This window comes from Chamaea fasciata, unplaced genomic scaffold (genome assembly GCF_029207755.1).
Source record: "Chamaea fasciata isolate MVZ Bird 193981 ecotype frontalis unplaced genomic scaffold, bChaFas1.0.hap1 SCAF_13, whole genome shotgun sequence".
NCBI lineage: Eukaryota > Metazoa > Chordata > Aves > Passeriformes > Sylviidae > Chamaea > Chamaea fasciata.
Window position 1 is genome coordinate 14,448,868 of NW_027094098.1, and position 27,353 is coordinate 14,476,220.

Consider the following 27,353-nt stretch of genomic DNA (forward strand, 5'->3'; position numbering starts at 1 on the left):
TGGCTGAGAAAAAAACCTTATTCAACAGCATCACCACCCACAGAGACTAAATTTCACAGATAGGATAGTGCAGATACAGCTATCATGGAAACATGAATCTTCAACTCCTTTACATTATTATACTTTCCCTTCCTTGTAAGGTTTGTGAAAAAAGTAGAATATGCTAATAAAGCTCTCTGATTTGTCTCCCTTGAAATTTTGTGTGAGCAAAGTAACACATTCTATTTAAACTTCATAATTCATATGTAATTATTTTTAGTTATGTTCTCTTCAACCCACAATGGGTAGCTAATAATTTAAGAAAATGTATAGTCTCCTTGATTTAACTACTGTAGTTTCTCACTGGCATTAGCTTGAGCTCAGTTGGCAGCTACACTCTAAAAAAATCATTATTAAGACTTATCTCAATGCAGGTGTAATCTGGACAAAGGAGTTTCCCCCCATGATCTCCTGCCTCTGTATTGCTCAACATCTCACCCCGTGCCATTCATGGCTGTAGTGTCTGAAGGCTGGAGTATTTGGGTTCCTCCACCTGCAAGAATCAAGGGCTAAATATGTATTTATTGGTCCACAACAGCTGCCATCCTCTGATGAGATAATTAGGCATGTGCAGGGAGGGTATTCCCATGGGACTTGGGCTGGACAATTTGAATTATGCTGGAAAGGTGAAGGCTGGGATGGGGTCTGGTGCTTCTGCACAGCAGTGGCACTGTGCACAAACACTCCTTGGCCCCAAAAAAGTGCCAAAAGGAGGCACAAGGAAAAGGAGAACAGCACCCTTCACTCCATCCTGCCTCCACTGCACCTTCACAAGCAGGGGGAAGCAGTGGCTGCCCAGCTTCACCCTCACACCTGCAAACCCTTCCATGGCCTCACTTCCTCCCTCCTCCACATCCTCCCACAGAAATGGGTTTATTTGTTAAACAGAAAGTCTGACTTCTTTTGGTGAAGTATTTTAAGATGGTCTGTGTCTGTATATGAAAATAGGGGACTTATTTTCCTAAAGAATTTGCATTTTCTAAGGGTTATAGGAAACTATTTTTAAAGGAAATTCATAACTATTTTTGAAAATTTTTTTTCATTTATAATCTCTTCCTTACAGGGAAATCTCATCCACATTTCTTCATGAGACATTAACACGTGCATTCATTTTCTGTTTAAAATAAGAAAAAATATCCAAGCCCCATAGACATTAATAGAAAATAAAGCTTTTTGTCTTGATGCTGCAAGAAGCTTTCACAACAGTGAAATGTAGAGTTAAAAAACACTAATATGGAAAAAAAGTCATTTGAATCCATCACAGTGAAATACACTAGTGAAATACACTAGTCAATACCACCTTAACATAACACATTAAAAACACCAAAGTAACACCTGCCTGTGGAATGCTTGATTCTTATGGAATTGTTCCTTGCGAAAATGGTCCCATAGAACTTTTTAACTCTACTTAATCAGCAGAAAACAAATCAAAGAAGATGACCCTCATTTCCTTTTCTAAATGAAAAATGTCCATTTCATGAGGGAAAGGTCAGCTGTTAGGCCGAGCGCTGGCGCACTTTGGAGAACCTGAAATCTGCACCTGGACTTCCTCACATCCTAAATATTTCCCTCCTTCAGTTTGGCTGAGAATTGCTGTTTAAAACTACTTTTTTGTTCCTGGTCCCTTCATTACTCTGACGGTTGTGTCTTTCTTAGAATTTACTCTTTGTGTAACATTTTCTGGATGAAATACAATAAATTGTGTTTTATGTCCCAATTCCAGCTAGACAGCTATAGAAGTGCTAAATAGCTACTGTGACATGTCTAATAAATAGCCATCTAACCACATTATAAATAACCTCAAATTCAGCCCAATAAATATTGCAATAAATTTGTGTTTGCCAGTACATCTGTAGAAATATCAGTAATAAGATAGACCAGAAAGGCTAACCATACTAAAGAGCTTTGGTTTTGGAAAAAGGCCATGTGTAATATTTCATTCTTCTTGGGGGGGGGTGTGGGGGTGTGGGGGTGTGGGGGTAAAACCAACAAAAAAAAAAAAAGAAGAAAAAAACTGTTTAGCAAATTATATAGTATTGGGAAAGGAAGAGATTGTTCAACAACCTGCAGTTTATTTAGATGACAAAAAATGAGACATGCAAAGTAGGGCATGTTTAGCTGAACATCGATGGCAGTTGCACAACATTTTCATGCATTAAAAAGCAGTAAATTTCCAGTTATTAATTAACTCCTATTGCCAATACCATTACCAGCAACTGGAGACATCTACTGAACAACACACGGGTCTTTTTCTTCCAGACTGCAGTCCTGTTCCAACTGCCAAAAGCTTTGAAAAATATTCCAAATATTTGGCTGACTCTTCAGTAGCCTCATCAACATCCCCCCCATCAGCATTTCTTCACCTACCACCCACATTTTGCCATCCTCTGGATGACAGAAGCCAGGAGCATCTCGGCTGGAAGAGGCTGGTGAGGCCCTGGTAGGAAAGAGAGGTCTGTCCCCACCTCCCACGCCTGATGCTGTGCACCACCAAGCCCTGCCTGGAGCCACTGACACCCTGTGCCAGCAGATCAGGGGTTAGGCTCCTCATCTGTCCTCTACTTTCCAGAATAGCATTCTGCATTTCCACTGCTCAGACTTGGACATCTTTAAGGTTCCTTCCTGGCTTTGCTTTCTCATTAACCAAAAAACCATTCACTCGTGTGAGCAGCGATGACAATACCTGCCACAGTTCTGTGTTTATTCCGGTCTATTTAGTGTAGGCTGTTTAGGTTTTATTTCTATTTATAAGCTTAGGAAAAACAAAACAAAACAAAAACCAACAATCCATTCAGAGCAAGCTTTTAATACCACTGTTCATTCTTCATTCCCTATTTATATCCTTCTGGAGTTCTGTGATCAGAAGATAGTACTACCAGCTTCCCCCGGTGTAAGTTTGCTCATAGAAAAAAAAGGCAAGTTACACAATAGCTCTACCATTACACAAAGGATGTGCATAAACATCTGCATAATATAATATTTTCCACTGGGTCAGGCTGATGGGTCGTGTACTCTGCATTAGTTTCTAATGGTTCAGCTTTGGTAAGGAATGTGGAAGCACACAGATTATGAGAAAAAAGGAATATTCTGCATTCAGCTTCAGGTATCATGGTGGCACCCCAGGGAAGTGGTCACAGCCCCAGGCCTGGCAGAATTCAAGGAGCATTTGGACAATTCTGTTGGTGTGTCTCTTTGGGTGTCCTGTGCAGGGCGAAGAGCTGGACTCGATGACCCTTGTGTAATCCTTCCAAATCAGCATATTCGGTGATGTGCATTGAAGGTATGAAATGTTGTCCACGGAAACCTAAATTTTGGGCAAAGCAGATGTGAAAACAGCAATTTTCTGGGAGCCTATGTGCCATGTCAAAAACACATCATACATGCCAAATTGTGCTTAGCTGGTCTTCTGCTCCTTGGGACACCACTACACAGAAAGCCTGGAGTTCCTTCATCAGCCGCGTTGATTGGCAAGAATTTCTCAGTAGCTGATGTACCTGCAGTGGGAGGGACCAAAGCTGTTTGCTCTCATAGATCAATCTTTCCATTCCACCCATGGTCATCCTCAGACTGCCCCACTCTTTCCCCACACAACACCCCACAGGGGTCTGCATCTCCCACATCTGTAGATGTCTCAGCATGGAAGGAACAGTCTTGGACCTCCTCAGATTCTGTATGGTGCCATCAAAATCCACCCCATCTTCTCCAGTTATGACTGCTTTTCAGCCCGGGGAGAAACATGCCAAATGCAGAGGTGCCAATCACATAGGGTGGTTTTCTCCAGATGGGATCTAAGCCCTTAATTTTATAAATAAATAAATACAGCACAGACCATATTGACACAGTGCCCTGTTCTCTTCATGAGATATCTCAAAGAGGGACAGAAAGGCTCTCAGCAGAGCACAGAACAGGCACAATGAAGTAGAAAAGTGTGTGGGTACAGAAGGCCCATTTTCCCTTAACTGCTTTAAATCACAGTCTCATTACAGGTGGGGGGTAGATGGAGGGAAGTATGAGCCTCAATTAATAGGTTAAGGGCTGGGACATATTTAATTATAAACCCATTTGCCCCTAGCCTAAACATCCTAATCTTAGCCCCAAAATACACAAATCTGCCTGGAGCGACACAAAGCAGCGATAGCCCATGCAGGCACTTGCCAGCCTCAGAGAGTCCACGTTGTTCTTTCAGTTATCACAGTTTATTTTTTGGTTATTGACACTCCAGAGGCTACAGAGCTGCAGGGCCCCATGAAGAATACAGCGATTTGTGACGTCAAGGATGAGGGGAACCTTTTCAATGATACCACTGTCTGTCTGTCTCCACATGATGTACTGTAAAGGTTAATTTGTTTTGAAATCCCCATTTTTAATTTGCATTACTGATCAACCTAGCAATTATAAATGTTAATCTGTTCTTCAGTGGCCTTAAATTCAGAGATAGAGACTGTTAAACTAAATAAAAATTCCATCCCTTGCTCTGATTTATTAAAACTGGAGTGATATGGAGAACCCACTGAGTCAGAGCACTGATAGGAGCGTGCTTTCAAAGCACATCCTTAATTAATTTTAAAGCAGGGTGGACCAATTTATATCACTTTGATTTAAATCAGTTTTATTAATTGTGATTAAAATCACAATTTAGATAATTTAATTTGCATTGCAATTGTGCTTTCTAGCAGATATTCATGACAAAGGGTTGTTCTCAGAGACTGACAACTAATAAAAGTGCTTAATTGCACAGAAGGGTAGCTCTGAGCCGGTATTTAGTGTTTGTTTTTATTAACCTGGAGAATACACTCATATCACTCGTCACTATATATCCAAGCATTTATTTTGGGGTTTGATTTTTATGTTTGATTTATGAGAAAACAGGACATGAAGTTTTTAGTCACCTGATTCAGTTTTTCATGTGTTCTTTGTGTCATGCTGCTTCTGAACAAAAATATCCAGAAGAACATAATTGTTTAAGTGGAACTACATTGTGTCCTGCATATTTTAGGAAATATTATCAAAATATTCCTTGCATTTCAAGGCAGCTGATGTACTGAACAGTCCAAATATCAACAGCAGTAAATCAGCTGAGCTATTTTTTCCTCGCTTCCCTGTTATTCAAGATTAGAACTGATTGATCTCAGATCTTCCCTCCCCCCACCCACCTTTTACTCATAAAATGGGAAAGGATAAGCAAATTTTCCTGTTCTTTCAACTACCAGTTGTTTTCCCAACTTGGAATACTCTAGTCATTAAGTGATGCGAAGCAGATAAAACAAAAAGAAGAAAATGTTCTTTTTGCACCTGCAAAAAGAGTGCAGCTGTCAAAAACTAGTTTATTACTCAACAAACTCCAATTCCAGGTGTCTAGTAAGTAATTTCTCCCCTTTAGTGATTTGACATTCTTCAGAATTTTGGCAATGAATATATACTCAGTTGTTATTTTTATGAAAGAGGTTATTAATAAGAAAATAAAATTTTATTTTGGGCATTCATAACAAATTTAGGCTGTCACCATTTCAGAACACATGACTTCAAGTTTTATTTTCAGAAGAAAAAATATTCATTTAAAAATTCAAAGATGAATGAATGTGTGTTGTATAAACACACGTGGATTTCTTGGCACTAAAGGACAATAATGGACAAGATGTACGGACTAATTGCCATCTCATTTAAAAGGAAATACAACAAAAACATGGTAGATTTTTATTTTCTACAGGACTTTTCTCCTAGTAATTCACAGCCCTCAGCTGACTAGGTATGATTTTTACTGCTTGCACCTGGATAGATTCTTCCCTTCCCCACAAGGAAAACTCTGGGCAATGAACTCTCCCCACACCATAATTCTCACACAACATGACAGAAAAGGCCCAACTCCAAAATTGAAGTGTCATTTCTTAATCCAAATACTTTTTCTCAACTCTGTCTTAACCTCTCCCTGATTAGAAATTAGTTAACTAATTTCATATGGCTGCTGGCTAAGAGAGCTTTCCCACTCAATTACTTGATGCAAGTTTGCAGCACCGTTTCTGAGGGCATTGACTTGTTTCAGTGGACTCACTCTACAGGTTGGACACTATTATTTTGGAAGTCTTTTCCAACCTTAATGATTCTGTGAATGCCATCCCCATCCCCAGCAGCAGCAGCAGGGTAGGGCATCAACCCTGACTGCTCAGGCTGGCAGGAGGGTCTACACACTTCCACCTCTGGGCAGCAGCACCATAGCACTCACAGTGTCCTTTGGAGCTGGGTAATAATTCCCCCCCAGGCTATTCTTGCTATTTGGCACTAGGAAATCATGTTCAGTGGGCCAAAAATCTGTGGTTGTAACAGAGATCACATAAGAGAGGTCCAGACTGCAGTCTGCAGTGTGGGTTTACATTGAGTTCTACATAACTTAGTCAGTCCCCAGAACATCCAGCCTTATATTCCTTTTCAATCAGTTTTCTGAAATATGAGACATTTGTTTTCATTTCTGCATGAGGTGTTGAAGATGCCACCTGGTACTTAGTTACTGGTGTTAACCAATACCAGGGAAGAATCCTGTCTTGGTGCTTAGGTCCTAGAAAAGAATTAATTCCCCAGTATGCTAAGAATTTGATACTAAATTGAAGAAGCAAGCAAGTTAGCTTTTCACCAGTGCTGAGTGTGCAGCACAGGAATATGCTGACCCAAAAGGTGTGGGAGCACTGGGAATAGGCAGACACTCACCTGGGCGGGAGCAGGACAAAACAACCAGCTGACTTTTACATAAGGCCTTGTAGAAGTATTCCCCAAACAAATGAAAACCTGAATGAAAAAAAAAAATTCAAATGAAAATTTGATAAGTAAACAAAAATTTTACAAAAGGGAAAAAGTGTTTCTGTGGAATAAGACTTTCTGCTTACTCTAAACTTCAGAGCAGGCACAGACTCAAAAGAGGGGCCAAAAGCAGTAACTGAAGAGCTGTCACTGTGCTGCAGTCAAGGACGTACACCCATGAGTTCCCCTTAGCAACATCTCCTTTTCTGCTGAAAACCACCATAGTTCACAATTCCTCTGTGCAAATGTCACCCTACCTAGAATTGACAACTCAGACGTGCAGAACAGAAGAAAAGGGATCAGTAAGTACCTCAGCCCTGTATTTGGAGAACGGCACTATGCATTCAAGACCAATTAAATACTTTAAAACCTCAGTGAGTACCTGCAAGAGTTACGTCTGCTAAGCCCATCAAGTTTGCAAAACTTGCACAGGAGAATCACTGAGGAATTTTGCAAGGGAAGGCTCAACACACAGATGTAATCTTTATGCTTTGGAACACATAGGAAATTCCAGCAATCATTGAATGAAGTCTGAATGTCTTGCTGAAAGACGTGCATTAAGCAAATATAAACCCTCAAGTAAATACGTGGAAAAAGCAGTGCCTTGGAAGAAATAAACAAATGATATATGGCATCAGACTAAACAAGCTAGTGCAAGGCCAAAATAGACCAGCTATCTCTGAAATCACTGGAAGTAATCATAAAGAAACACTTGAAATAATAAATAAAATAGAAGAAATAGTTCTCTTCCCCTACCACTCATGTCTGAAGCAGAACAGAGCAGCCTTGAGTGGGACGTGTAATTTTCCTTTAATCCCTTCATGCTGACAGTGAAAGATGCTATACTGTGTCCGCTGTACCTGGTCACCATATAATTGTCTCTGTACAAGGATTCCTCACTTGCACAGAGCTGAGGAAATTAGGCTGCTCCTCCCAGACAGCACTGGATAAGACAGACGGGGGTGTCTGAGGAACCACCACACTCTTGCTCCTGATAGTGAGGCAATCCCCGATTTTGGAACAAGCCTGGCATGCACCAAAACAGCCAATGTTCAAATGACACTGAATATGGTACATTCACCCTAACTTGATCTGAATTTCAGGTTGGCTTTCCTGATACCAGCAGCTCATCAAGATGTCTGTGCTAGCTAGATATTTCACCTCCTGTGTGAGGAAGGAAAACTAAACAAGTAAAACTAGCTGACACCAGGAAAATTGAGAAGCTGTAACTCATACAGAATTGGCCCAGAAATAATCAGATTCCTCACTCCTTTATTTGTTCCTGGACCAGATCCATTCTGTCCAGATAAACTCCTCCTCAGTGCACTACACAGCTCTGGTGTAATGAAGTGATGGGTCATGCTGGTGCTATCGCATCCAGGATTTATGAGGAGACATTATCGCCTCAAACAGGGAATTGGAGGGGCCAGAAAGATTGTGGCTCTGCAAACTGGTCTTTTAGGCATGCTTAGGTGGGTGGGATGCAATCAATCAAATTAAGGTGCTGTGCATGGATGTATCTCCAATGACCTCTGAGAGAATTCCAGCATACATTGGTGCAGGATCTGTTGGTTAGGAATTCATTAACCGTGCACATCTATTAGCAAAAGCAGGCACACCTCCTACAGGTAATACAGCTTATTTCCTCTCCTTTCCAGAGAGGAAAATATCCAGTGCTGATATCTAACCTGCCTTCCCTGCTGATCCTCTTTTGTCTCTGTTTGGCATGTTACTTGCATTCTCCATTCAGCAGCAGCTGTGCATAGCTGGTCAAACACTCCAAGTTGTTTGTCAAAGTTTACCTAAGGCTTTTCATCTCCCTGTTTTCCCATGAGGTGCCTATACACAGTCATCTCTGTTGGCTTCTGGAGCACATTAATTCTGAGCACAGCATCAGAATCAGGTAATCAGTTAGCTGGAAGTTAAAGTGGAGCATTTTTCCCTAACAAGGGTAACAAAAAGGTGGGAAAGATATTTCGGAATGAGAACATTTTTATTCAGGTAATATATTCCCTAGAGGCACACCTTTAATACCAGCTTGTGGGCAATTCTTTCACTAGATGCAATCTGAAAAGCCACTGGAGGTGGAGGAAAGCTAATCAAAGCAGAATGTCTGATTTATCACTTCTGAAATGCAAAGTGGAGGGATAACAAACTGCCTCAAGGCTTTGGGCCCTGAAGCACTGCACCACCCTGGATCCATGAGGACAGAAAGAGGAATCCTCCAGCTAACATCACTCACACTTATCCTCAGACTGTGGGAGATGTTACTGTGAGGGCACAAGGAGGAAACAGAGGCCCCAGAGCAAGGGCAGGAATGCAGGGGCTCTGGAGCACTGAACTGGCAGCATGACACAGGAAAAGGGGCTTGGGGGTCTGACCACACACAGCTTTTGTCACGCACAGTGAAGAGGGAAATGGATCATATCTGCCACATCTTGTAGCCCTGATCTATAGCCAGCTAATTGGTAACAGGGGTTTTATGTAAAAGATGAACTCCATGGAATCTTTTACATGATTATCTCTCAAATAATTTATTTGATTTTGAGCTATCTCCTAGGAAACAGTCCATTTGTGTCAGCATTAAGGAGTAGGATGCCATGCATAGTTAGGAATGCCTGTTAACATCCACCCTTGAAACGCTCATCCCTACAATACAGGAGGAGAGAGGGTGGAATGGGACCCGATCTCAAGGGACCATCAGTGGGAACCTGGCTCCAATTTGTGCTTCTGGAGTTCTTACACCAAATTTATGCCCAAATTCTGTCATGTGGTGTCAGGCCAAGTGGATGCACAGGTAGCTGAGTGAGGTCAGGAATTAATTTGACACATTATGGCTCCAAATTCCACAATGATTTGTAGATGTGAAAAACTTTCCTACCCTAAATCAACAGGAATATTCATGTGCATGAAATTGGATGGGTAAGATCAGGATTAGTCTCCAGAGAAACCAAACAATGTAAAGGCTGTTATTTATCCTGGCTATGCTGTTTTTCTGAGAGGAAAAAAAAGGAGGAAAGATTTTATTATAGCTATTTGATGGGTAACATTGCAGTAGGCAGGTTAGTCCTTGTAATCTGCTGGCACCATCAGCAGAGGACTAAATCAAATATGTTTTTACTCATCTTATGTATCTATTAATGCAATCCATTGCAATGGTTATTCAATATTTATGTTTGTGTGAATTACTGCATATTTCATTCCCTTTTGAAAACTAGGATAGTTGAAATAGTACAGGGTTGCTTTTTATCTGACACAGCTTTAATCTTTTGCTTATCATGGTTTCACCTGAACTGTTGTTCTAAAATCAAAATAAATGTGGTTTTGGTGAGATAAAAAATTCCAATATTAGACCCTAATACCATTGGTCATGGTGTCACGATACACCTGACATTCCTTATAAATAATAAGTGTGTGAAGGTCTGGGTTTTTTTGACTGCCTGTATTAGTTTGAAGAAATAGCACTCATCACACTGAGTAACATTTAACACTGCTCATATTTTCGTCAAAATAGTCAAATTCTATGCTTTAGAAAGTAAAGCTAAACACTTGCAGAAGTCAGGAAAGACTCTCTTCTCTCCTTATAGGAATAAACATAGTCTGTAGCTCCTCTCAGCTAATCATATCCATCATGGCACTCCCAATTTGGTACAAAGTATTTCAGAGAAAAATAGATCAGATTTCTATGCCTGCTGCTGTATCCTAGCACGGAGTTTGCAACTCAGCTTCTTGTTCCACTCTGCATGGAAGAACCATCTGAAAGTCAGATTGGAGGACAAAATCTGCAAACAGACTTTGAGGGAAAATCGCTTTCCACCTTCTAGGTGCCCACCATTTCCAGGGTGCAGGTGAAAGAAGGTCTGCAACTTTTGTGACTAAAAAGCCTTGCTCCTCAACCTTGCTCCCAAAGAAATCTTGTCATATATATGTTAAGTCTGGTCCCGGGTCCAGGAAGACAAGATACACATCAAGAAGGCCCAGGAAGACATCAGCATGATTCACAATTCAGTTTTCAGAGTCAGTGGATATTTTTCTTTGTTTATTCCGTACAGGAGCAGTCAAATGGAGAACTTAGAATGACCTTAAAAAACTGAAAACAGAAACAGGAGACAACTTAATGCTGCTGTGCCATAATCCATGCCAGCACAAGCCATTCTCCAAGGCAAGAAGCAGAAAAACCCCATCAAGGAATTAGTGCCATAAAACAGAAAAACAAAGTATAAACAGAAAAATAAAACCAGACGCCAATGTGTACCCAAAGGAACTATTAAAAGCAAAATGCTTGTCAGTATAGGATGCTCCACTGCACGCATCTGGTGCTCTCAGAAATAGAGAACATTTCTTTAATTGCTACACCTGAGACCAAGAGCAAGAAATAAATCTAGACACTGATCTCAACGTATTTGGAGACAGGTAGAGATGAGTAGCAGCATGAGGATTTCATTGACGATAATCAAGCAGTTATGCATTACTGCACCGAGCAGACACGCTCGGGATAGACCTATGCCTCTGTAATTTGATGTCTGTTTTTTAAATCCTTCTGGTGCCAGACATTGCAGAGATAACTGTGATAAGCCTCCCATGTGGTATATATCACACAATACTTTTTGCACCATCCAAGATGTCAGTACAGCAATATCCAGTGGAAAAGGCAACGGACGAGATGTCAGAGCAGCTGGACTGGCTCCAGTCTGTTGCTTCTTCTCATGGGTTGTTGCGAGTCACTGAACTTTTCTGTTCATCTTTTATTTACTCAGATTCTGTGTACTGCCTACATGTTTAGACAGCACCTTGCATGATGGATCCTCAATCTCTCCCAGGCCCTTAGAAATGTGTAAGTCAGTATTATTCACATTTTGTGACTTAGAGTTTTCCTGACAACAAACAGGGAAGCCTATGTGTTTATTGAGAGGAAAGGATCCAAAGACAGGCACAACACAAGAAAGAACGTAACTAACACTTGCTCTGAGAAGCTGTTCGGTGTTTCTAAACTGGAAAATGAATGTGCTCAGCAAGTCATCTTACTCAGGATCTCTGTCCTTCACCTCTCAATAGGATAGTGAGAGGTTCCTCACCATTTTTTAAGTGGTGCGAGTCCAAGGAAAAGGTGGGTTAAATACTGGTGTTTAAATGTTCATGTCGTTATTAGAAGTAATAAGTTTTGCTCTGAACTCAAGCTGAATATTCTAAAATTGCTTTTAATAGTTTCTTTCAGAGTAACATCATGAATTTCCTTTTCTTGACTCAGTTTGCTGTAGTTTGTCCTTTGTGAAGAGTGGCATGTCATTGCCAGCTGTCATTATTACCTATACATTTCTCAGCCGTATTTAGTGTAGATCTGGTGCTCCATTTACCCAAAATAATCAGTTCTCAGCCCTGCCATTTCCCAAATCAGGAATGACATATCCTGAACTACATTAACTATCTCAGAGCATTCTCACCCTTCGCAAAATGAAATTTTAGCCATTTCTTGCCTTACAGCACATTTGAGGTCAGGAAAAAATATTAACTTCTTATTCTTCAGGTGGGTACTCAGGTGCAAACTCAAGTATAATCACGTTTTTAGGACTGACCAATACTAAATACAGGATACAGAGGTGTCATTAAAAGTGTCACTGGGTTTTAGCAAATCTGAGTTTGTTCAAAGTGTGCCTTTCCATACAATTTGCCCTGCCTTGAAACAACTCATTTAAAAGAAGAAATAATTGAATGAAATGTTAAATGGAAATTTTTTTTTACACAACATAATATTTCCCAAATATGATGGCCCATTGCTCCAGTGAATAGCAGTGAGGAGAGGACTGTGGGAAGAGTTCAGCAATCAAAGTCACCAGTCCTGCCTGTCATGATCAGACTTGCAATTTCTGCCGAGTGTGGGGATCAGTTTCCTGATTTCATCTTTTATAAACCACAAGCGGAATAGGACATCAACAACTCCTTTCCTGAAAACCACTGGCTCGTTTTATCTGCATCTGCTATGGACAATGTCAAAAGATGTTGCCTCAAAATGATCAAATTAAAATCAACCCTGAGACTTGCTGATCCCTCCCCCTTTTAATGCGCAGGGGAGATGGACATATTTTGAATGTCTGTTTGGTCTGTAGGGAATGTAATGCTTTTTCCACGAAGTTGGAATTTTGACCCAGAAAAGAAAACCAAAACATGTGAATTATCTTGAATAGGCTCTAATGCTGAATCACAAGAGAAATTAAGTCAATATTCAAATTGTGAAAAAAAAACAACAAAAAACCACCAAAACAAGAATAACCACAACACCCAAAATCCCAACTCTACTGGTCCCAAAAGACTTTCTTATGATAGTTGTTAAACAAGAATATATTTTCATAGGTGCATGAATATAGATCATACATTTACTGTGCCAGTAAGAGTTAATAAGGATTGTATATACACTGATGTATTTCCTTTTTCCCCCATCGTTAAGAAACTCCTGAGTCATTGGACTTCCAGACCACATTTATCTTTCTCTTTCGTGAAAGATCCCCCTATACAAAGATTTGTGACTGGTTCAATGACAGGAAAATTTTTTTTTCCTGTTTAGAAATATCCTGAACATGAATTTCAGATTGCAAATACCTCTTCATTGTGCAACTCCCTTTTCCTCTAAATTACGTTAAACTTATTTAAGGCCTTTATTTCCATTTAATTTAAAATAGATTTCCTGAAGATGAAAAACCTTTGGGTTTTCTTTTGGCCTTCCCCTTGTTCCTACTTCCCATGTAATGATGCCACAATGATTCACTATTTGATGTTCTCTGGCTTCAGACTTATACTATAATTGCCTAATTTCTTATGAGAAAGGCAGATAAGGAAATATTTCAAGAGGCTTGTAAATAACTGACAAGGACCACAAGACTGCAGTTATTTTTAATTTATATCTGAAGTACTTTGCTGTGCCAGCTGAAATAATGTGTTTGTATAGTTTTTCTGTGTAGCCTGTATCATTTATCACTCAGTAACCAGCATGAACTGCACATCCTGCTTTAAAACCTCAAAGTATTTTCCTAGTTACCATTAGAGCAAGGTATTATATTCTTCTGGAGAACCTATAGTGAGTAATAAGTTGCATGACTTTGAGTAAAAGACTCTCTTCTTTGATTTAACTCTTAACCAGTTTCCAGTCCTGCATGGTTGCTTGGCTTTCCTGCGCCAAATGAGCCAGAGTTTGATCTCCTCCAGATTTCAGCCTCTTAAAAATAGTTTTCTTAACTATTTTTTTATTGCACTGCTGCAAAATAATTAACGAAAAAGACCTTACACCCTGTCCTGAAAGCTGAACTTGCAATATCTTTCCATCTTGGCATTTAACTCCAAGAGGGAATATGGGTTATCCAATATATCCAGCTCCCAGCATCATGCTGCTGCTCACATGATGAATGTTACAGGTGGTGGTGCTTATGCTAATAAGGAAGTTACTGAGAAAAGCCAGGCTGGTTCATGTTTTGTAAGAAAGGGAATGAATCCTACATTCATCAACTGGAAAAAAGCAAACATTAGAAAGGAAAGAATGGGTACAGTCCAAACAAAATAAAATTCAAGAAAGGAGAAGGAAACTATCATAGCTAGAAATATCAATGAATAGTGTCAGACTTTGCTGTTGTGTAATGCTGCCCTGTTTAAATGGTTTATGTTAATATTGTTAGTTACTTCCTGAACAACGGAAAAAAGGATTTATAAGGATATGTAAAAATAGGGTGAAAAGGTGGAAGGAGGAAAGATCAGAAATACAGAATAACTTGAGTTTAGATGGGTGTCTACAGAACTCTGCCTTGTTCCTTGGTGAAAGCTTCAAGTGTTTTGAAGGATTTAAATGTCAAAAAAGACCCACCAAGGTTTTAGTCACAGCAGATAGGTAATTCTTACTGGGAGGGTGGTGAGGCTCTGACACAGGTTGCCCAGAAAACCCAAAAACCTGTGGGTGCCCCATCCCTGGAAGTGTCCAAGGCCAGGTTGGATGGGGCTTTGTGCAACCTGGTCTAGTGGAAGACGTCCCTGCCCATGGCTGAGGGTTGGAATGAGAGGATCCTCAGGTCCCTTCCAACCCAAACCCCTCTATGCTTCTGAGATCACAGAAGTGAGAACATTTTGTATTTTAGGTTCTGTCCAGCCTGTCTTTATGGCTGTATCTGCAGAGCTTTGCTTTGCAAACAGCGATAACCAGGGGAAAGTGAAGGACATGCAGGTAAGACCAATTTCTCCTGTTACCTACACTCACACCTGTGTAGAGGTGAAAAAAAATTGTGTACATCATTTTCAGCTTTGGGAGAATCTCCTTTCCCTCCCCTTCCCCACAGAAACCAGTGCAATCCTTTCAGTGGAGCTATGGTTAAAACCTACCCAAACACCGGACAGGCAGGTTTTGTCCTGACACATGTGGTGGTGTTATTCTCTTTCTGACTAAAATTAATTGTAGTTAAGCACTCGACATTCCTCTCTGAGAACTCTTCTGGTTTGGCAAAAGTTCAGCAAGAGTTAAGGAACCACCTCCCAAAGCTATTCTAACATGGAGAAAAAACGAGGATGGGCAGGCAGGTTGAAACACATGGATTAATTGGTGTTAAAGTAAATTAGTACATCTAGAGAGAACAGCAGAATAAAAGGAGGGGGCTGTAAGCATGGACAGACCTTGAACTGCTCTAAGAAAGGATCTTAGATGCATTCCTTTGTTTCCTACTTAATCATTAATTATTGCTGGTGTTTTGCAAACAAAGGCATGCCTATGCCAGGTACTGCAGAGGTGTGCTGGAGATCCCCAAAGCAGATAGATGAGGAAACCAGCACGTCTGCACAGAGCAGTGCTGGGCCACAGACCAATCACTTCAGGTCCTCAAAAGAGTATCACCTCATAGAGACATCTCACTTGGGTACAGCACCAGATCCATCTGCAGCACCCAGGCAGCACTAAGATCATGTCTTCCTGCAGGGAAACAAAGTGTGGGATGGCGACAGAGAAGACACTGAATAGAAGAGTACAGAGACAACACATTTCTTCAAAATAGGGAAAATAAACATCTACCACGTTAGGTTGCCTTGATGTTTCTGGGCCTGTTTTACAAAGGAATACTCTTGAAAATCCGATTCACAGTGTCTGAGATGGATTATTTTGTGCTAGTTGACAGTCTAGGAGCATCTCAAATATTGCCTAAGAGAGGAATAACCCCATGGAGGAAGATCCACTGCTCCACAGACGGACCTCAGTATCATTCTCCTCACATAAAATGTCCAGTAGAAGAAGTGTCAGAGAGCATGGTCACAAATGGGCAGTGAGGCAGGCTTACCATCTAAAATTCTGTAGATCTCAGCAAAAGCACAGAGCAAACTAACTGCAATGGTGCTGCCTCCCAGCCTGAGAGCCTCACTGCTCACCAGGACCACACTGACAGCCACCAGATGCAGATGTGGACAACAGACTCAGCAGGACCAGAACCTGGATTTTTTTTGTTTAGCAGCAGTTTCCACTGCTCTCTTTGAGAGCATGGTGGAAGGAAGCTCAGATAGCATCAGGAGATTCTGCCATGCTCTCAGTAGATTGGTCCGTGGGTATCCCATGAACAGTCTCAGCTTTGGCGCCTGGAGCTGAGTGAAGATACCAGAACGTGGTTCCCAAAGGAAGGTCCCTGAGGCAGCTCATACCTCACCCCTTCAGGAATCTCCAGAGGACATAAAGTCCCTGAGAAAAAGGAACAAATCTCATAGCCTTTTCCCACTTAAAAATAAACCCACTAAATGAGAGGAAGCGAGGCAGGTGGCTCATTTCCCGAGCTCTGAGACGCTGATTGCAGGGCGAGTCCGGGCTCTGATTCACTGGCCAGGTCCAGGCCATTGTCCCATACACCCATGCACAGGAAGGAGAGCCTGGTCCCAGCACCTGGGGCCACCACCCAGGCCCCTGGCACAGCACCACACCCTGGAACAGCACCACACCCTGGCACCCCGAACCTCAGTGGGACTCACAGATCCCCATGCACAGCCAAGCGACTTTCCCCCCTTCTTTGCTTTCCTCTCCTGATGTTTGACTACCTGCTGCACTAGAAGAGCACTGAGCTGCTGCTTCCAGTGGACCCCAGCTACTCACAGGAAAAAAAAAATCACAACCTGTGTGTTTTGTACGCATATGAGAAATCAGTGACATTTTCCTCTTCCGTGGTTCCAGTTAAAAGGGCAAGCATCAAACTGGGGAGACAAATCACTTCCCATCCCAAATCCTGTATTTAGTGATGTGCTTATCTGGAAAGCCATGCCAGGAACACTGTGAGTAGGAAGCACTGATTGACAACTAAGCCCTTCCTCCCAATTTAAGACATTTTATGACCTCCTGGGTCTTTCTTCAAAGAGGCCTTCCCCTTCTCTCAGTCTGTCTCCTTGTTCTCTATTGCCGTGGCCGAAAAATTAAGATGACACTCTGGATTGATGAGGCTGAATATTCCCTCAGCCTGGCTCATCTCTCTCCTTGAAGCTGCAATGAAACCACTGTCCCACATCTGGCACCCCGGTGTGCGTCCAAGGAACAGCCTAAGTTGTCATAAATCCAGGCTTTCCCAGCAAGATCAAGAAGGAGGAGAACTCTTGCAGGCCTCCGCTGAGACAGGGGAAGCTGTAACAAGTGTGTGAAAATTAACTGGATTCATGTTTACATTTGATATATCTACACATATGGGCAGAGACAGCCATGCACTCACTTGGGTCCCATCAGATGTGAAGGTTTTGGAGCTGGGAAGTCCCTTTTTGTTTGCCTCACCCAGCCCCAGTTCCACTCCTCAGCACACAAAGCACAGCTCCCAGCCTGGGCTGCCTGGCTTCCAGCTGGGGATGATAAACCAAATTCTTGCACCTGTGCTGTGCAGACGTGTGTGCGCAGAGATTTTGCTGACCGCTGTGAAAATAAAGCCTCTAACACATGGATTCAATGAAAATAGGATGGGCAAAGCTCTGCCCCCACACGCTTGTAGAGCTCAGTAGGAACGAGATGTGTTCATCCTGCTGGTTTAGGCTGTCACGCATCGCTTTCTAGTAGCTGCTCCAAACATGGGATGAGTATTCTTGCTCCTAGCAAATAGCATTACCCTGTCTGCCTCCTGGGAGCAGCTTATCCCTTCTGTGCCCAGCACCAGGGAAAGGCTGGCTGCAGATGCATCACTGCTGTCTTCAGAGGGAAAGCAGCAGCAGCAGTTTAACTCCTTTCCCCCCACTGTCAGAAAACACAATTGCATCAGAATGAGCCCTTCACTGAGAAAGTTACATTTGTCAAATTGGCATCGTGTTTGTCAAACTGCCAAGTAGCTCATAAACCGAGGCCAAGGATTGTGATTCCTCTGAGCTTTCTGGTACTCACTCTGACTCTGTCAATTCAATACCCCAGCAGAACAGGGCTCCTCTCTGCTGTTTTTGTCTGAGGATTGAAACTAGATTAATTAAAGTGACTGCTTTAATCTTGGAGTTTATGAGTGAAAACTGAACATAATAAAATGGAGAAATATGTTTTCCCCCCTGTTTTTCATAATATTTCCCAAGAAAATGTCTAAATTGGTGACAGCGCAGTATCTCTTTTTTAGTTCTGGCCTTACCTTCACTGTTTTTTGTAAATGAAAAAGGGGAGGGAAAGGTTCAGATTTGATAGACTTCAAAATTAAATATGTTACCACATAGCCATAAGCAGAAGCAGTCACAAGCTTTCATCAGTTTCTCTCTTCTGGAGGATTAATAGTCTGTCATGTAAGAGTTACTGTCTTTTTAACATCTTACTAGGGAAAAACCGTAAGCATTAAACTTCTGCACTAGATGCTAATTCTTTGGCAGTTTGGGCTTTTGGTCTGTTTTTAAGTAGAGAGTATTTGCCCTTCATTCAGGGGAAAAAATCTTTAAATGCAAATCACCTTCTGTACAACTACCTGTTAAGGCTTCAAATGAAGCAAGGCTCGTTACTTTGGAGATTTTCATGTGAAAAAGCTCTCCTCACAGGGGGCTGCCAACTTTGTTATGAATGGCTATTCCCTCCCATTCTTCTCTTTTGACTATTGCACTATTGCTACTACTGTGGAGCAGGTCTTGCCCAAGGGAGAAGAGCTGGTGGATTTGAGGGGGTGGCTGGGTAGTGGCAGTGAGGATTCTGGTCATTCATTATCCACCAGGTCTACCCAAAAACAATAATTCACAACTCTCAGAATGCAATCAAGTGCATTCCTCTCCAGGGTGATTAAAGAAATATTCAATTTGGTGCAACTGAGGTACAAAAGCCCTCTGTATCCTTCCCCTGCCAAGCACAGAATGAATGCCTTGCTTTAAATGATTTACAAAAACTCCCATATGCCAAAGATGTATCATTTACATGGAATCCAGGCAGCTTCATGCAATCACTGATTACACATAATTGTCCCAAAAGTGAGGGGCAGGGGGAGTAAATCAGCTTATCAGTGCTCAAGGTTTATTTCATTTCTCCCAAAGGAGGAGAAGCATAGGTTTGCTAGGAATCCTTTTTTCTCTACTAAGGGTAAAAATCTGAAATGAAGAATAAAAAATAAAAATTCTTATTTCTGATTTTGTAACTGCATCCAGTTTAAAATCTACAAATAATATTAAATTCTCATTAAACAAGAAAAAGTGGAAGTGGCAATGGATGTAAAATCCAAGCAAACTGTTTGTTTCCTTTTCTTGTTTCTCCCAGGCTTCTGCTCCCCCAAATCTCTAGCAATGGTATAAATCACATGCAGGTTTCTTCAAAACACTGCTAAACATCCAACAGGAGAAAATGACATTGTACATAACTTAAGAGCAGTTGTGCCCTAACATATTAAAAATCAATTATACTTCACATCATGCAGTCTCAACTTAGAGCAGATACTTGTGGTGCTAATTTGAGTTGTCCTAGATAATTAGAGGATCTGTATCTCCATCATTATAAAAAAATTACTTTTGCTAGGATTTGCGCAGAGGTACTTGCAGCACTACAGTCACAATGATTTTAATAAAAGCCAGATTGTGTCTAGCACTAATACTCCAATCTTTAATGAATTTATCCCACAACATCCACAGAAGGAAATTGAGCACCTTTATTCCCATTTTCAACCAGTGGGGAGCTGAAGCTCAGCAGTAACAGGGTTTAGACACTCAGAGACATAAACACCCTGCTTACCACCACTTTTAACACACACATTGCAAAAAATCCCAACACAGCCACATGGATGGTGACAAGGAAAAGAGATCAGACCTTTCCTGGAGAGGACCTGACCTTCCAGCACCCACGAGCTGCTGCCTGTCTTAATGCACTGCAATATTTCTAGTGTCAGCCCGGCTTTCTCAGGGAGGATGCAGAAACACAAGCCTTAAATAAGTTATAGAAGGTGAAAGTGGGGAAAAATAAGAGAAGTGCTGGAGATTTGCCTGCAGCAGGGAGAGGGTTATTTGCCTCAGAAGGGTTACTGTTTCAGAATTGTTTGATGAAATAATAAACAAAATACTGCACTGCTAATGGTTTCTGTAGACCCATGCTGCCTTGCAATGCAGAGGAGGATGTGTACTCCCTGCCCAGAGAGGGCTTCCTGCATAGTTTCAATGTGAAGGAACACACATTCATTTGTCAATGACAAAAATCTAGGAGGCAATTTCTTAGACTTAGTGCTTTCTCTTAAGCAGAAATAGTCCCATCAACGTTTCAGGTGTTTAAGGAGATTCAAAAGGTTTTAATGCTCAGGTTTCTTTTCTAAATTGAATTAAGACTGCACTGAACCAATATTGCAAAGGACAAAGGTCAAGGCTTTATTTATATAATACAAGGATGTAATGCAGTAACCGGCTGTTGGAGGCACGTAAGTAAAAGATCAGGGACAAAGCTGCAGACAGGATGTCAGCAGTGCACAGGGAATTAGCCATGCAACTCCCTCTCATTAATTACAGATACGCACGTCCCAACCACCATACATCATCATGAAGGCCTACCCAGCAGTAACTGTGATTCATACTTTACCATTAACAGGGCAAGAAAAGGTAAAAGAGGATTGTGCTCTTCTGGCTCCATTAGGTAATCGTGTGGGTTCTTCCTATGCCCAGTGTGAAATTAAACAGCAGCCATGGAAAAACATGGTAAGGAGGAGCTTTCATAATTTCCTGAAGTGCCATTTTTAGTCATGTTACTATATAAGGAATAAATACTTCCATACCAGTTGTCAGGTGGCAATATAATATTTTTCTACAAAACTCTAATGAATATTAATATTGTTACACTTTGCAAGATCTCAATAAGCATGTTCTGTGTCAACACACCTGTCAGAGGCAAAAAAATTTAAAAGCTCAGAAGGACCTTGAAAGTTCCGTTTCTAAATATTGCTTTTGTCCAAAGTATGTTGCTTGCTTAAACATGGGGCACACTCTGCAACTTTACTCCCAGTCAAATACATCTACAACTTATTGGAGCTCATCTAATATGTTTGGTGTACAAGACTATTTAGTTTTGTGCCAAATATTCTCTTACTATGTTTTGCCAAAAAACCCCAAACAAACAAATAAACAAACAAAACCCTCCCACTGTTTCAGAAACAAAAATGCAGAAAGGAGAAAACATTTCACTTCTTATATCTGCTGTAGATGCTGCTTCCTTCTTAATTTTTTTTTTTTTTTTTTTTTTTTTTGGAGCATCACATCCTATTCAAAATCTGACTTTCCGGTTTGTGCAAGAGTGCCACAAAGACAAAAATCCATCCTAAGGTAACAGAATGTACCTAAGGATTTATTGCCTTACTCTAAGAACTTGTTGACATTTGGTCTTGTCCTCATGATGTCTGTAACTAATGCAACATTGGAGCCCTTCAAAATGAAGCTTTACCAGCATTAACTGCCAGGTAGCCTTCTTCAATGTTTTTCATACACTTTCTATAGCAGATTTAGAAAAATGCAGATCTCCATGTCGTCTCTTACTGATGGAAAAGATCTGTCAAAGATTTCTGGTAACCAGGTGCACCCTATTTCCCGGGCACTCTGCTGGCAGAGGCAATGACTGATGTTCTTTACCTCAGGTGAACTGTACCGTAGGCTGGGAAAAAGCCAAGCCAAGAATCTGCTCTTCAGCTGAGCTATTTTACAGGTAAGAACACCAATTATGGCTCGTGCTCACCCACAGAGTCTTGAACAAGGCTGTGCTTGGAATGGGAACTCTGAGTACCCCGTCTCATCATTGGTCTCCAGAAAGATAAATGTTAAATGTACACTACCGGTAAGCTTTGCCCAATTCTCAGGGCAAGAGGGTCCTTCTCTCACACAGGGCAGCACATGATCCCAATATCTGCACCTACTACAGTCCCTCCAGTCACCTACTTTATTCTCGAGACTTCTTTATTTTTTTTAAATGCAAAACTGGTCTCTTCAGAAAAGAAATACGTTTCAGGTTTTTTTGCTTTATCACTAAGTTGACAACACAGCTTCAACTTACCAAATGAACTATGAAGTGTCATTACACTGCAACTGTTTCATTGTCTTCACCCCAATACAGATGAGAGATGTAAAGGCCTCACCTCATAATATAATACAGAAAATGATCAGTGTAAGAGTCGTGAATTTCTCTGTTAAGGATAGTGATATTTTTGCATTACAATTCAGTTTTTCAGGATGTGAATACTCTCAGCTTCCTGAGCTTTTGGCAGCTGAAGATTCAGAATGTGCAGCAGAGGCTGACTAACACCCCATTAGAGCCATCCTTTATTTTCTGTCTTTGCCTGCTAAGAACAGTCTCCCCGAGACTGAAGCAACCCTTAATCTTTCACTCTCTGCTCCTGTGGTCTACTTTCTGCAGTATGAAATACTTCTTATTTGAGTCTGTTGAGAATTGAGCAGCTTTTTGTAGAGGTAAAATTCATGAGTCCATGGTTGACACTTCCAGACCCCCAGAGCTTTGGGCTGCCCCAAGTCCTGCTGTGCATTAACCTACCCTCAAGAAAAGTGCAGCTCAGCTTAGATCAACATAAAAGGCAAAAGCTTTCTAGAGGAAGAGAATACAATCTTTTAAGCCTGGTTTCCCTAAAAAACCAGAAGGTAAAGCACAGGTTTCCAATGATGTTTTGAAAGGTGTTTCAGCCAGTTTTACATCTAGTTGCAAATGTGAGCCATCAGACAGCTTTTTAAACAAGCAGTGTTTAGTGAGCTTGGTGACCTTGCTATACACATAAATGCATCTCTCAAGAGGAAAAAAAAGGTAGAATGGCTGGTTTGGGATTGATGGATTTGGTGTGGGTCTGTGCTTAAACAAAAGAGAGGGAGGTGAAGAGAAAGTGAATGTTTGCAAATACAGTCTCAGAGAAAGGGGAATATAAAAAGAAAAAGTAAGTTGTTTATTGTCGCTTAACACCAGAATAGACAAACTTTTCAGATATAACAAAGATTTAAATGCAACATGGACAGAGGAAATTATTATTCCAGCCCTACAGAAAGAATCCCAGTCTGAAAATGCAACTGTTTAAGAAGTGGGAAGCTCCCAGTGACTGGACATTCCCCAACTCAATGCCTGTCTTTTGAATTTTGATGTTTCATGGTGTAGGATTTGTTTGCCTGATGGGAAGCACGAAGGCCCTTGTGTTTTCTTTGGGCCTCTGGCTGCTATTGTAATACACAATACCATAAATATTGCTCACATTCTTTCAGCACTACACAGAAATTCTAGAAAATGTAGAGCAACTCTCTGGGCTGAGGGTCCAGTGGCCCAGTGGCCCCTTCCTCCTTAAACAGCTGTTGCAAAGGAAGAAGAAATAGAAGAGGGAGCAGAAGGCAATGACAGAAGGGAGAAGGGAACAGACAGAATGTCACAATGACCTGTCTCCAGAGGAAACCTTCTGCTGTCCCCAGGACCCAAACTGCTGGAATAGAAGGAAGGTTATGAAAACCAACCAGCAAACGACCCAAATCCAATCACATCGAGAAGCACATTCCTGGAGACTAAGGGTGGATGCAGCACCACAGAGCAGGAAAGAGTGACACTAACATCTTGCTTAAATGAGCACGTCAGCTGAACTTTCTTTTTTGTTACAATAAAAGAATTAAGTGCAATGTGCAATTAATTAAAGAGTTTATTGGCAGGGTGGAGAAAGAACTTCTACATTCCAGGAGTGTTTTATTACTGCCTGCTTTTGAATTGCAAAGCAGTGAGCTCAAGGATATTTAGAGTAAGACCATTGTAAAAGGCATTTTTGTTATCCAATGCCTCAGAAGAGCAGGGGAGACTCCTGAAACATCTCTGTAAATACATTTTAGGAAGCTGCTGCAAGCAGGCACACAGTTGCTTAGAGGCCATCAGAAATAGAATTAGCATCTCCCCGTGCATCGCGACACAGAGAGCTCATAGTTGGGTACCCCAAAAGGGTGTTTTCATTCTGCAACTTTTAATTGACAAAGACATGCAACTAAAACTTGTGCAAGTATGAGGTGTGCAATGATGCCTTCCCTGAGTAACCATTTCTGATATGAATGTTTGATCTTAGGGAGTGCAAAATCCTGTTCCTAAATCAGATGGATAAACCCCATTCACTTTTGGACACCTCAGTCTTTAGCATGTGACTCAAAGTCCCACATCACAAAAATCATCCCAGTGTAGTTATGCTGCACAAAAGGAAGAGGGCTGTTCTCAGTGCTGCCATTCTCTGTAGGACATGCTATTCTTTCAAGAACTGTAGATTTCTGAAGCTATGGTAATTTACACTTCTCTGACTCTCTCTCCTAGCACCTTTGAGACTATTTAGCCATGATTCTAGGTGCAGTAATTGTAGGGACTAGAAAACTGTTCTTTCTCCTAGGGATGGGAGATCAGCCCAGCTCTCCTCCACACGATTTTGCTTCTTGTCCAGTTTCCCACCTTTCCCCAGCCCTTGTTTGTTTGTGTATGTATCCCTCAGACAGCCCACCAATCCCCAGATTTCTTCTAACATGAACAAACTCAACCTGTACCGTATCATTCACAAGCCTTTTTTGCAGGTAAAACATAAAAATGAAAAGGGAGAGTGCTTCCTCACCATATCAGAGGTTACAACTTAATTTGGCTTTGACTGGAACTGTCCTTGGACCCTTCAACTTTACGCACCACTGCTCCCTTTAAAGCAAAGAAACCTCAGGGTTGAGGAACACGTGGGTGAAACGGAGCCACCCAAAGGTCTCTGCCCACCTCTGGGTGATGGTCTCCATGCAGCTGTGGTGGAGATGCAGATGTGTGCAGCACAGAGCCCTGTCTGCTGTGACAGAGCACCCACCGCTGACAGGCAGCAGTGGCCTAATGAGGTGGCGGATAGTTCCCGGCCCAGGGACGGTGTCTGACCTTGCACAAAACCATCACTGCAATTGGAAGTAATTGGAGGCCTTTTTGCCAGGCTCAGCAGGGAGAGCAGGAGCCAAAGGGCACAGGGGGACAAGTGGAGCACAGTGCCCTTGGGGCTGGGCGTGCTTGTGGCAGGGTGTGGAGGTTCCCCGTGTCTCTGCTCGCTCCAGGCTGCTCCTCCAAGGCAGGGTCTGAGCCTCGCCACTGCCAATCAGTCCTAACTAGTGAGAGCCATTAAAATAAACCCCAACAAAAGTATTGCTGACACCCCAGGTTATGTAAAGGGCCACTTTCAGACAGCAGCCTTGCCTCTGTGCTGTTACAGACTCCCTTCCACCCTTCTTACTCCGTTCCTCACCCGTGGAGGTGGCTCGGGTCTCATAATAGAAAGTCCCAAGCTTGTCCTGGTCTCCTCACCACACACCGAGCAGGAATTTGGAGCAGTGTTATTGTTTGGGGTACTTCAGGACACAACGTTCTCCTGAAGTGGCTTTTGTTTCTTTTAAAAGCATTGTTTTCTAACAGTTGAATTAAAAATAATACTGCAGTGTGAGAAGGGGCACTCATGACACGCCGGCTTGACTTACTAATTGAAATTCTCAAAAGCTCTATCACAGACCCTCCAAAATGGAGAGCATTTAATAACTGGATTTCTTAATGTGGAGGGGAATTCTTGGATTAAATCCTTTCTGGTTTTGATACAGCAGAGACTCTCCAGAACACCCTCTCCAGAACATGCCTAAGGTGCTTCATGCCTAAGGTGCAAACCCCATCAACTCCCAAAAGGCAGAGATTAAGATTGCTGTGAGTTATTGCAGGCACCAGACTGGCAATTCCAGGACAAGGCATGGCACCCAGGGCACAGATGAGATTCTTGAGCATGTTACTACTTCCCCTGGTAGCAAGGAAATGCAGAGACCCCTGAGCCAGGACACCCACACCAGCAAGGGGACAGCTTAAGATTTTGTACAGGGCTATTTTCTGCACAGGAATGATGGAACTACTATCCCAGGTGTAATTCCCAGGGTCAAGACACCCAGCGATCTCCAAGATCCATGCGCTTGCTCTGAGCACACAGCATATTTTCCTCCTGCAGGTATCTAACATTCCTCGACATTAAAACAAACCAAGAAAGTCCTTCCTGACTGTCTTGTAATTGAAGATTTCTTAATAACCAATACACTGCAAAATGCTGGTGCACAGCCACTCTCTCAAATGTTTATGTATTTCAGCTTTTCTTTGGGGACAGTATGACCCCCATCACTGAGATTCTGCCCCAGAAATCATCACTATGAGAGAGGAAGCCACATACTGATCCTTCCTCCTTCAGTATTTCCTAACACAACTGATGCTCTCAAACACTGAACTTTTCTGTGTCATTTTGGTCCTTAACTTGGAACTTTCTCTTAACCATAAGATCATACTGTATTTTGGGGTTGTTTTAGGCCAGAGGGATCAGTTGGACAAGCAAAGAAAAACAGAGACTGTGGTCTGGACAACAGACATGCAAGAGAAAATCTCATTAATCTGGAGGGTAGAATGACTGAAATTTAGTCCATGGGAAGTTTGGAATAAAATTATCATCATTCTGTTTTGGAGAGAAGGCCAGAAATTAGAGCATTCTTTACAGACAGGAAATGAGAAAGAAAACCCATCAAAACAATATTAAGTTTTTCCAAATTAGACAGCAGCTGAGATTCCCATTTTTTGGTCCCTTGAGCTGCCAGGCACTCATCTTTTCTTTCCAGTAACCCGAGAGGGAGCCAGGTGTCCCCAGGCCCGTTCCCAGGCTGTCAGAAGGGCGCAGCAGAGGTTGCCAAACTGCTGGCTTCTCCAAATGGAAACCATGGAGCTGGGTACCATCCACCCAGGCAGCTGCTGGGACACATCTCTCTTAAACCTGGTGGATACCGGAGCCAGGAGCAGCCTGAATGGCTGAGAGGCGCTAAGCCAGCAGGCCCTGGAAACCCAGACTCCCTGGGAGCTTGTCAAGCAGCTTGACAGCAACCAGGCAAAGGGCCAGTGCTTCAGCACGAGTCAGTAGGAACCTCCTCTCTGCTTTGGTATCAGCTAGCCAGACCTCTCCTGAAGGGAATGCTTGTCATTCCTGCTGGGAAGCTGCATGTGTGGCCCTACACCCCACTTCCTACCAGCCCTTGCATGTAGACACTGCAGTCTGTGGTGGGGATGTGACCCCAGCGCATCTTGTCACACTTGACACTTA